This window comes from Lynx rufus, unplaced genomic scaffold (assembly GCF_022079265.1).
Source record: "Lynx rufus isolate CCGP_SWC_20201006 ecotype Redwood Valley unplaced genomic scaffold, mLynRuf1.p SCAF_7, whole genome shotgun sequence".
Taxonomy (NCBI): domain Eukaryota; kingdom Metazoa; phylum Chordata; class Mammalia; order Carnivora; family Felidae; genus Lynx; species Lynx rufus.
Genome location: NW_025814889.1, coordinates 117,460,768 through 117,473,479, shown reverse-complemented (window position 1 = coordinate 117,473,479; position 12,712 = coordinate 117,460,768). Strand labels below are relative to the sequence as shown.

General features: G+C 36.9%; 1 protein-coding gene across 6 annotated transcripts in view; it reads left to right on the top strand.

Moving 5' to 3' along the window:
* The window catches only part of CDK17 (cyclin dependent kinase 17), a 110,914-nt gene that overhangs the window by 44,477 nt on the left and 53,725 nt on the right, over positions 1-12,712 (top strand). The window contains exons 1-2 of one of the 6 annotated variants that reach the window (XM_047067255.1): positions 6,700-7,032; positions 7,693-7,825. The exons of 1 other annotated variant lie outside the window; for it this stretch is intronic. The gene's annotated coding sequence lies outside the window, so the exon portion shown is untranslated. Of the gene's footprint in view, positions 1-6,698; positions 7,037-7,692; positions 7,826-12,712 lie in introns of those variants that run through there. 4 more of the 6 variants (XM_047067257.1, XM_047067260.1, XM_047067254.1 and 1 more) reach the window with 4 other exon arrangements.

Below are 12,712 nucleotides of genomic sequence, written 5' to 3'. Positions count from 1 at the left end.
TTAACTTCTAGCATTTTTTTCACCTTAGTGGTTTATGGAATAGTGCTGTGTTCTAATGACATCTTAGATTTGGGGAAGTGTGGTATGTTTGAAATGATGTTTTCTTAAGTCACCTATTTCAGAGGAAGATTCAGAACTTTTCAGGCAATAAAAATAATAAATTTTTTTTAAAAGTTTATTTATTTTGAGAGAAACACGGCACAAGCGAGGTAGGGGCAAAGAGAGAGGGAGAGAGAGAATCCCAATCAGGGTCTGCAGTGTAAGCACAGAGCCTGATGCGAGGTTTGAACTCACGAACCGTGAGATCATGACCTGAGCCAAAACCAAGAGTCGGACGTTTAACTGACCGAGTCACTCAGGTGCCCCTCAGGCAATAAAAATATTAGAGTTAATCACTAGGGAAAGATTTGGTCTAATAGAAAAAGCTACTTATGTTTTGGAGTAATAAAATAGCATTCATCTAAGATTTTAGCAGTTCAGACCTTTCACTAATCCACATTAATCCACATCACATCTTGTGATGATTTTTGAATACGTGAGAATTTAAAGTTGGGAGTGTTAAAATAGATGCCCTTATTTTAGGGTTCATTTTTTATATAATTTCCTCAGAGCTCATGAGAAAAATCAAATAGCATAATTTAACTAGAGTTTTCTGATTCTGAATATTTGCAGAATATTACCTTAAGTACCTAGAGAGGAGAAATTGGGATAGGTAGTGCTGGCTTTTAGGGTATTTTCAGTCAGCCTCATACACATCCTTTGAAACTTTATTTTGTAGCGTGGAAGCTGAGACCCTACAAACTATATTTCTTTTTGCCACCTGGTTCTTTATTAAATTCTGCCAATAGAATGGGAAATAGGAAAGCAAGAGGAGGTACAAGGGATTTGCTCTTTGTGTTTACTTCTCCCTGTCGATATCTTCATAGCAACAGGACTTCACCCTGGCAGTAATAAGAGTGGCAAGTGGCTCCATTTTGCATTTTTCCCACTCATAGAACCCTCATCAAATCTTCTCCTAGATGCCATCAGCTAGCCTTTTGTTCCATCTCAGAGATCTCCCATCTTACCTTTTCAGGGACCCTCCTACAAATTCTTTGTTCTTACTTAGCGTTCTTCAAAGAGTGCTTTGTTTCCAGAGATCTGGACCCCAAATGGTTTGGGGTTTCTCCAAACCATTGAGTTTTAGTAATTTCAATCACTTCTTTTTTTCTCCCTCAGCCTGGGGGTCATAGCTGCTTCCTGTAATTACTATCTTTGTGATTATCTGAGTTCTCTTTTTTGCCTTTTCAGCTCTCCAATTCCTGGTTAACAATTTACACTAAATTCTTTGTTAAAATTACTGGTGTGATTTCTGTCTTTTGACTAATACCTGACTAATAACACTGGTCAAAATATTAGTCATGGAGACTAAAGTCCTGGAGATAAGGCCAGTCTTCATTTAGTAGTTACTGTACCTCTGCGGTGTGCTGGGCCTTTCTTTTTTCTCTGTATCCTCTATCAGAGGTCTTCCCTTATTTGTGCTCCCAGAGGTGCTTGAGATTACATCATTATTACACTTCATTGTCACTGCCTGCTTTTCTAGATTCTCACCTCTAGGCCAGTGATAGGGTCTTTTGTTTCTTTGTTGTTAGTGCCTAACACAGGATTTCTCTATACTAGATGTTCAATAAATATTTTAATTAATGAACATGCTTGAAGATGTGGTTGTGAAGGGCAGAAGTCATGACAATTATCTTATGAAGGGAAGGATCTTATTTTGATTATTTTTGGCATCTGAAGCTACTCAGATATTGCAATATTTAAGCTGATGTTAATATGGCATCAAAGATTATTTAATACTCTTCTAAAAGTTACATACGTGAGGTTTCACTTGGGCTTTCTGGTTCAATTGTTCTAGTTCAGTTGTTTTTGAGATTGAATATGCCTTATCTCCTTACATTTTCACCAACTCTTATACAACTCTGTTCCAGGGAAGAATCCAGATCCATTCATCACACTTCTCAGGTTATCAGGCCTCTACCTGTCATATCTCACATTTAATTAAGCCTTTAAGCTTCCCTTTCTACCGTCATTGTACTCATGGAGTGAACCCTGTACTTCAGTGTACTTTAATTATTAGTGTATTATTAATGCTTGATACAGGGACACCCAGAGGGTTTCCGAGTCTTCTCGTTATTTTGATAGCAACATATCTTCTCTCCAGTAGTTAGTGGTGTAACCCTGGCCTACATCTATCCCAGTTCCAGACCCTTAACTCCATCATGGTATACGTTATGGGTATGCAGGTCATTCCTATTGTTATACCCTTTATTGCAGGCTACCTCCCCCTCGGTTTAATTCAAATAATTTACATCTGTTTTCCAAAAGGAGAGATTTGGGGAAATCTTTCTATTCTTGTTTCTTATTTGTAGTAGAGGATCCATTGAACAACTAACTGGATAATTTGAATGTCTTAGTCTACAATACTAAGATTTTAGGGAAAAAAGTAAATATTTCCCTGAAATTTCTTTATACTTGTGTTGTTGAGCTATAGATTGTTTTGCTTCTTCTTTCAGAATTGTGCTGGAGATTTGGTCTTTTGGCCTTTTCTTTATTTGCTTTTTGAGTTTTTATGTTGTTAAATCTTTTTTTTTTTATTCCAGTGTAGTTAACATACAGTGCAATATTCATTTAAGGTGTACAGTAGTTATCCAACAGTTTCATACGTTACTCAGTGCTCATCAAGACAAGTGCACTCCTAATCCCCTCATCTGCCTCACTTCTGGCAACCATCTGTTTGTTCTCTGTAGCTAAGTGTCTCTTTTTGGTTTGTCTGTCTGTTTTTCCCCCTTTGTTTCTTAAATTCCACATATGAGTGAAATCACATGGTATCTGACTTTCCCTGATTGGATTATTTCGCTTAGCATTATCCTCTCTAGCTCCATCTCTGTTGTTGCATATCATTCTTTTTTTATGACTGAATAATATTTCATTGCATATTGTATAGGTATACCATGGACACTTGGGCTGCTTCCATAGGTTGGCTATCGTAAATAATGCTCCAATAAACATGGGGATGCATATATCCCTTCGAATTACTGTTTCTATATTCTTTGGGCAGATACCCAGTAGCACAATTACTGTATCATAGGGCGGTTCCATTTTTAATTTTTTGAGGAAACTTCACACTGTCTTCCACAGTGGCTGCACCACTTTACATTCCCACCAACAGTGCACAAGGGTTCATTTTTCTCCACATCCTCACCAACACTTGTTTCTTGTGTTTTTTATCTTAGCCATTCTGATAGGTTTGAGGTGATATCTCATTATGGTTTGGTGTTCATTGCCCTAATGATGAGTGATGCTGAGCATCTTTTCATATGTCTTTTGGCCATCTGTATGTCTTCCTGAAGAAATATCTGTTCATGTCTTCTGCTATTTTTAATTGGATTATTGGTGTTTTAGATGAGCCGTATCACTTCTTTATATATTTTGGATACTAACCCTTTGTCGGATATGTTATTTGTAGGTATCTTCTCCCGTTCAGTAGGTTGTCTTTTATAGTTTGTTAGGAGACATATCTAGAAGGACATTGCTATGACCAACGTCAGAAAAATTATTGCCTGAGCTCTCTTGTAGGATTTTTATGTTTCAAGTCTCATATTTGGTCTTTACTCCAATTTGAATTTACTTTTGTGTATGGTGCAAACAAGTGGTCCAGTTTGACTCTTTTGCATATAGCTGCCCAGTTTTCTCAGCACCATTTGAAGAGACTTTTCCTCTTTGCATATTCTTTCCTGCTTTGCCGAAGATTACTTGACCATATAATTCTAGGTTCATTTCTGAGTTTTCTATTTTGTTTTATTGATCTGTTTTTTGTTTCAGTACCATATTGTTTTGATTCCTGTAGCTTTGTAATATGACTTGAAGTCTAGAATTGTGATGCCTTCGGTTTTGCTTTGCTTTGCTTTGGCTATTCAGGATCTTTTGTGGGTCCATACAAATTTTAGGATTGTTTGTTCTAGTTCTGTGAAAAATGCTGTTGGTATTTTGATCGGGATTGCATTAACTCTGTAGAGTGCTTTGCGTAGTGCAGACATCTTAACAATATTTGTTCTTCTAGTCCATGAGCATGGAATATTTTGTCATTTCTTTGTGTTGTCTTCAGTTTCTTTCCTCAGTGTTTTATAGTTCTCAGAGGACAGATCTTTCACCTTTTTGGTTAGGTTTATTCCTACGTATCTTAGTATTTTTCATAAATAGTAAATGGGACTGTTTTCTTAATTTCTCTTTCTGCTGCTTCACTATTAATGTATAGAAATGCAACTGGTGTCTGTATATTGGTTTTGTATCCTGCAGCTTTACTGAATTTGTTCATCAGTTCTCCCATTTTTCGGTGGAGTCCTTAGGGTTTTCTGTATATGGTATCATGTCATCTGCAAAGAGTGAAAGTTTTATTTCTTTACCAATTTGGATGCCTTTTATTTCTTTTTGTTGTCTGATTGCTATGGCTAGGACTTCCAGTACTGGGTTGAATGAAAGTGGTGACAGTGGGCATCCCTGTCTTATTTCTGACTGTAGAGCAACAGCTCTGTTGTTGTTTTTTTTATTGTTTTTTTTTTCCTTCATGTAGGATGGATGATATTAGCTGTGTGTTTTTCATATATGGCCTTTATAATGTTGAGGTATGTTCCCTCTAAAACCACTTTGTTGATGGTTTTTATCATGAATGGATGTTGCACTTTGTCAGATGCCTTTTCTGCATCTTTTGAAATGATCATATGGTTGGTAGCCTTTCTTTTATTTATATATTTTTTGGAGATTTGATTTTTAGTAATCTGTACACCCAACATGGGGCTTGAACTTACAACTCTGAGATCAAAAGTAGCACGCTCCACCACCTGAGTCAGCCAGGCACCCCTCCTTTCTCTTACTGATGTGATGTATCACGTTGATTGATTTGTGAAGATTGAACCACCTCTACAACCCAGGAATAAATCCCACTTGATCATGGTGAATGACTTTTATAATGTATTGTTGGATCTGGTTTGCTAATATTTTGTTGAGGAGTTTTGCATCTGTGTTCATCAGGGATATTGGCCTGTAGTTTTCTTTTGTAGTGTTGTCTTTATCTGGTTTTGGTATGAAGGTAATGCTGGTCTCATGGAATTAATTAATTTTTTTTTTTTAATTTTTTTTTTTCAACGTTTTTTTAATTTATTTTTGGGACAGAGAGAGACAGAGCATGAACGGGGGAGGGGCAGAGAGAGAGGGAGACACAGAATCAGAAACAGGCTCCAGGCTCCGAGCCATCAGCCCAGAGCCCGACGCGGGGCTCGAACTCGCGGACCGCGAGATCGTGACCTGGCTGAAGTTGGACGCTTAACCGACTGCGCCACCCAGGCGCCCCACTCATGGAATTAATTTAGAACTTTTCCTTCCTTTTCTGTTTTTGGAACAGTTTGAGAATAGGCATTAACTCTTCTTTAAATGTTTGGTAGGATTTTACTGTGAAGCCATCTGGTCCTGGACTTTTGTTTGTTGGGAGTTTTTTGATTACGGATTCAATTTCTTTGCTGGGAATTGGTGTGTTCAGATTTTGTGTTTCTTCCGTTTTGGCCGTTTCAGTTTCAGTTTTGTTTCAGTTTTGGCCATTTATATGTTTTTAGGAATTTATCCATTTTCTCCAGGTTGTCCTTTTTTTTTTTTTTTTTTTTGGAGAGAGGGCACAAGTGAGCAAGGGGCAGAGAGAGAGAGAGAGAGAGAGAGAGAGAGAGCGAGCGCGCAAATGAGAATAGCAGGCTCACCTGGAGCTTGTGTTTTACCCAAATGAGGCTTGAGCTCACCCAAAGCGGGGCTCAAGCTCACCCGATGTGGGACTCAAACTCATGAGCTGTGAGATCATGACCTGAGCCAAAGTCAGATGTTTAATGACTGAGCCACCCAGGAACCCCAATTTGATGACATATATTTGTGGGTAAATCTTCAAAACCAAGTATATTGATTATTTCTTTGTAATCTTGATTTTTTTAGTACATCATAGTATGTTAACATTTCATTTGATGTTTCCAATTTGTGAAATTGTGAAACTTGTTCATAAGTATTCTTACTCTCCTCTTGGGTATATGGTAGGTATTCCTGCCAAATTAAAGGTGGGCATGGCCATGTGACTTATGATTTAGCCATGAAGTGTGAGTAGAACAAGTGTGTGATACTCCTAGATGAAACTTTAAATATTGAGTATGTACTTGGGGGCCTGGGTGGTTCAGTCAGTTGAGCATCCACTCTTGGTTTTGGCTCAGGTCATGACCTCATGGTTTTGAGTTTGAGCCCAGCATTGGGCTTTGCGCTCTCCGTGCAGGCCTCCTTAGGATTCTCTCTCTCTGCCTGCCCCCTGCTTACACTGTTTCTGTCTCTCTTGAAATACATAAATAAACTTAAAAAAAAAATAGTATATTCTTTGCCACACTGTCTCCTTCCTATGGTAGCTGCTACTTTAGCCTAGGTCCTTTAAGTCACCTCTCAATGAGCATTTAGCATAAAGGAATAAAATCTTAGTTATTTTGAGACATCAAGATTTGTTGGTGTCTGTTATTGTAGCATAACTTGGTTAAACTTCAATGATTGGTCTTAATATGATTTTTTGTAGGAACACTTATTGATCAAACATATGTCAGATAAAAACTGTTCTCCCAGAGTATATATATCTTTTGAATTTCAGCTTAAGTGATTGTAATAATCAGTAAAGTTATGAAGAGTATCTGTTGGAATGATCAGTTATGTGTCTTAATTTTGTTCGTGGGCACAATAGTGTAGTGACAGGTATTAGACAATGTTGGTAGGTTCGGAAAAGAAGGGAAGCTCAGAATGGAATGGTACCTATTCCAGAAGTGACCAGATTTCATACCTGATAACATTAAATATAGGCCATTTGTTTCAGAAAAGAAAGAAAGAAGAGAAGAGAAGAGAAGAGAAGAGAAGAGAAGAGAAGAGAAGAGAAAAAGAAAAGAAATCCTTTCTGAGCGTAGTCCATTTTGGAAGCTCATCTATTAAGTAAGTGAGTAGCCTGAGATTACACAGCTACTTATTGGCAGGACTGGGGAAGAAAAATCAGCCCTTTTGACTCTAACCTTGTGTCCTTTTTATTATTAAAACATTTTCATTTATTCTCTTGTAAGATTTTTAAACCACTCAGTCTTTAATTATGCCTTTCCTTTCATTCTTAGTTTTTTCCCCTAAACTTAATTTACATTTTCCCACCAATTTGCACAGAATTGTGTTAATCACAATTTGCGGCTCATGACACGTTATTCTCACTGGTCTGTGCATGATTTTACCTAGAGTGTATTTATACATCAGTAAAGTAATATCTGTGAATCCAACTTCTCAAACATTACCAATTGTTTGCATCTTCTGTGTGTTCTTGCCTCTCCCTAAATGCTGGCTATCATTCTGAAATTTGTATTTCAGTCTTTTATGTTTCATAAAGATTTTATTATAAATACATTTACCTAAACAATGTATTTTTTTTTTTTTGGTTTTTGTTTATAAAACGAGTATGCTAAAAGGTAGTCTTCTGAATTTGTTTTTTTGATTTGATACAGTGTTATTAATATTCTTGTCGCATGTAATTGTCGTTCGTTCATTTTTACCACTGTATATAGTCTTACATTCTGCATATTTATCAGGATTTATCCATTTTCCTTATTACAGACATTTGGGTTGTTCCCAGTGTTACGCTGTTACAGACATGTTGCTGTGAGCATTTCTGTTCATATTTCTGGGTAAACGTGTATTAAAGTTTCTCTTGGATGTGTGCCCAGAATAAGAATTATAGGATCATAGGGTATGTAATATTTAACTTTACAAAATGGCACCTAATTAATTTCCACTATTAATTATAATATATTGTATATGATATATTATATTAATCATAATTTGTTAATATAAATTATATATTAATTTCCACTATTATAATACTGTTCATTTTTTTTTTCTTGACCAGGATTGCCAGAGGTTTACCAATTTTATTAATCTTTTGAAAGAACCAGGGAAACTATTTATGAGGCTTGTTGTAATGATTTAGATAATCAATTGTCATGGTTTAAACTAAGGCTTAGCAGTGGAGGTAGAGGGTGGTGGGATGGAGAACTGTGAGGGGTATGAAAATAGCACAGTCTGACTTGATCCAATTGGATATGCATTTGAGGGAATGGAAATTATAAAGAATGACCTTTGAGTTTGTGGCCAAATATGAATCAAGAGTATAAATGTAGTTACTTTGTCTGATCTTGCAATTGCAAAGTGCCTAGATCAGTTTCGTTTCCATTAGTGTATGTGCCATTATTTTCTGATTTTAAAAATAAAGCTTTTAGGGGTATTGTTTTTTCTCTAATGCTTGGGGAAACATTTTATTTAAACTACTTTACCTTCCTCAAGAAGAACTTTGAAACTGTTGTTCTAATATTATCACTAGTTGACTCTTCACCAAATAAAATAAGCTGGATTACTCTAGAGAGGATAGGTCAGGTACTACACAAAGCTGTAAACTCCCAGTGCTTCCTTTATTGCTTAAAAGTGTTAGTTTTCAAGGGATTAAGTAATGTAATTTGAAGCCCAGAATAATCAATAGTCTACTTCAACCTATCTGTGGATCTACTTTGAGAAATACTTACATGCAAACCCATGATTAGGAGCTCTTATCACTTAATTGAGATAGACAGTAGTAATTTGAATTGCCTTCTTTGTTTTTGAATTATAGTGGAAGAGTTTCAATTTTTTTAGAGTAGTAATATTTCACTAGCCATCGAAGATGATTTTCAAGGGTAGGAGATAATTGGCAGAGCAAGTGTTTTAAAAACAGTTTGTAGGGGTGCCTGGCTGGCTCAGTCAATAGAGCCTATGACTCTTGATCTCTGGGTAGTGAGTTCAAGCCCCACACTGGGCATGGAGCCTACTTAAAATTTAAAAAATTAAAATTAAAATTTATATTTTTCAATGAACTCCTAGTTTTACAATATAATTTAAAGCATTTTTAAATCATAGAAAATTTGGTAAAATTAATTTAGCTAGAGTGAATAATAATTTGACCCATTTACAAAGGAATGGATAAAAATTAATGAAGTCTTACATTTTTCAGATACCTTTTTGTTTTCAAATCTTTTCTGCTTTTTTAGTGGGCCTTTTCCTTTTTGTGTATAACCATTTGTGTATCAAAATCACACACTACCTCAAATGATTACAATTGCTCTCTTGGTTCTGCTGTGAGTAAGCCCATTATTATCAAAAGCATCATATGACATTTCTAATAGATGACTTTCTGAATTCACTGAAACCAAACAGCTGTTTCAAACAAATGCCCTTTCTGTGGGGATTTATCATCTGCAAATCAATTTATTGTTATTTGTGATGAAAGTATTTACATTTTGAGTGATTTTTAAAAATCAGATTTTAATCATATTTTAAATTTTAATGTATTTTCCAACAATATAAGCAGAAATACATGTTAAAGAAAATAAATACTTCTGGTGGAAAGCCAGAGGATTTGGGGATTATTTATACCAATGAATGTATTGAGATGCAACATTAATAAGCCTGTTAGAGATTTCTTGGTGACTGGTTTCGGTTTTGTCTACGATGTTACTGAATCCAAGAGATAATGAATCAAGATGAGTAGGGATTTCACTTCATGTTCCAATATAGTGAACTAAAGGTCTTGATCTTTTCAGCCAATCAGATTGTTTTACATAAGTTGTCAAATTGGTGAAGCAGTTTTCATGAAAAGTACAGTTTGAGTATTTTCTTTGTTGAATGAATTATTTGACTTTTGTAATAGTTTTAACAACATTTAGTGTATTAACCTGCATTACTGTCACTGGAGTACTGTAACTTTATTGTTCTGGAAATGATATACTACCTCCCCAAGACTAAGTTTCTTGCGGGCAGAGTTCATGTTTTATTTATCTTTCTGCCTTCATGCTACATATTGCCTAGGACATGATAGGGCCTCTGTGTGAGTGTTGATTGAATGAACGAATGAAACTTCTTAACATAAAAGGAAAAGCCTAAGCAGAGCCATCAGAATGGGACAGTGATCTAAAACTTTGCCAGTTAATAAATTGACTTTAAATAGAAATACTTCAGGTTATAAAAGATTACTAATCTCTGTTATTTACTTCATTCATTCATTAGGCAGGTTTGGCGCCTATTGAGTGCTAGGTTTTGTACTAAATGCTGGGTTTTGTACTAAATACAACCAGTGAAAAAAACATTAAGTCCCTGCTCTCAAGGGGATTAAATTCTAGTGGAGGGAATCAGCAGTAAACCAGTATTTAGAATGTCAAGCAGGAAGACTATGGTGGAAATTAAAACAACGAAGGGGGATAGAGTGTAACCTGGGTATAGAGTTGTCACTTTTATATAGGGTGACCAGGGAAGCGATGTCTGAGTAGAACCCAGAAAGAAGTGAGAATATCTGGGAGAAGTGCATTCCAGGCCAAGGAAGAGCAAGTACAAAGGCAGGATCAGCAAAGAGACTATGCTGTGCTGCTAGAATGGAGTAGGTGGGAGCAGAGAAGGATAAAATGGGGAATGGCAGACAGGTCGTTTAGGACCCGGTAAGCCATTTAAGGATTTTGGCGTTAACTGTTGAGTAAAGTGCCATTTGTTGGAGGATTTTTTTTTTTTTATTTTTTTTTTCAACGTTTTTTATTTATTTTTGGGACAGAGAGAGACAGAGCATGAACGGGGGAGGGGCAGAGAGAGAGGGAGACACAGAATCAGAAACAGGCTCCAGGCTCCGAGCCATCAGCCCAGAGCCCGACGCTGGGCTCGAACTCACGAACCGCGAGATCGTGACCTGGCTGATGTCGGACGCTTAACCGACTGCGCCACCCAGGCGCCCCTGTTGGAGGATTTTTAAGAAGAGAGATGATGTTAGTATGTATGATTTAGTATGTATGCTCTGGTTGCTACTGGTGGTCAATGGGGCAGGAAGGTGGTGGGGTGGGAGCCGGAAGACCATTCAGGATGCTGTGAATATTCTAGGCAAAGAAATGATTGAGGTTGAGTTAAGATTTTAGCAGTTTAGGTGGTAAGGCATGGTCAGACTCTGGATCTATTTTGAAGGAAGGGCCTACGGGTTGGGTGATGCATTGATTTGTGGGATATGAAGAAAACCAGAACACATGATAGACTAGTAAGAGGAGCAGGGTTTAGAGGGAGTGGAAAATACATGTGTTATTTACTCCTTCATATCTGTCCCTCATGCTAGGCTTTAATTCTCTGGCTTGAATAGGAAAGAATTGCTTCCTAACTCTCTGGAAATTTGGTACTCTGGAAAGAAAACTCAGTTGGGATCCCTAAAGTGGCATTTTAAGACCTGATACTCTCACTTTCAGACGCTTGGCCAAATCGTTTTTTTGAGCCTCTTCAAGCTCTGTTTCCCTAGCCATAAAATGGATTGGCTCCTATGGTCACTGACATTCTTTCATTTATCACAATTTGTGTCTGATTCATTCTTTTTGAAGGTGTTTTGATGACTTCCCTTTATCCACTTAATAGTTGTAGGCATTCGTCACATTTCTGACCTTCCCTCTTATCACACAATTCTTCCTGGCTTTAATCAGTTTTATAAATGTCACTCTTAGGGGGCACCTGGGTGGCTCAGGTCATGATCTCACAGCCATGAGTTTGAGCCCTGCGTTGGGCTCTGTGCTGACAGCTCAGAGTCTGGAGCCTGCTTCGGATTCGGTGTCTCCCTCTCTGCCCCTCCCCCAATTACGCACACACTCTCTCTCTCTCAAAAAAAATAAAAATAAATAAACATTAAAAAAAATAAATGTCACTCTCAGATCTATAAAGTGACTTTTTTTCTGAGTTGTGGACTCATTTAAGTTTGCTCCAGTAAGTTCAGTCTTGAATTCATTGCCCCCCCCCCTCCAAATTTGCTCTTCTTCCTGAGCTCAGCAATTGGTAATTTTGATTATGTGATTTCTATTGTTAATAGCTGACCATTAGCCTTACTGAATTACTAATATTCAGTTTGCTAAGATAAGTTCATTGGAATGAAGTTTGGGAAGTTGCCTAGCAGATCTCAGTGTGATCCATGATCCTGAAACACTTTCAGGGAGCCTGCAAAGTCAAAACTTAATTTTTATAATACTAAAACATTGTTTGACTTTTTAAAACTGTTGACATTTGCTCTGATGCTACATATGCAGTGGTCTATAAAACTACTAGCTCCTTATTTCAAATTGTAGCAGTGGCATTCTTTCCCTATGTGTGTTTGCAAGGAAGGAAACAATTTCACTTAACAAGGTTTTTGATGAAGCAGTAAAATGTATTAATTTTCTTAAATCTTATCCTTAGATACATGTCTTAATAGTCTGTAATGAAAAAGGTAGTGTAAAACATTTCTGCCTCATGGTACATTTAAAAGGATGATGCATAGCATTCATTTACATAAATAGACCTCTGTGACATAGTTGAAGGAGAAAAGCTGAAATACAATAGTAATAGGAAAACAGCCTAATGTGAGTCTGGACTCTGTTACAGCTTTAGTTTTATTTAGTTCACCAATGGTATCAGATGTTTTGAGTGCAGAATCAAAGACTTGCCCTTCATTATGTCTTAGGGTCTGAGCACTTGTGAGACTCAAGAAATCTTCATGCTTTACAGCCCAGCCAACAGTTCATAAAACTGTAAGATGTCTTGCCGTTTCACAGCCAAATTG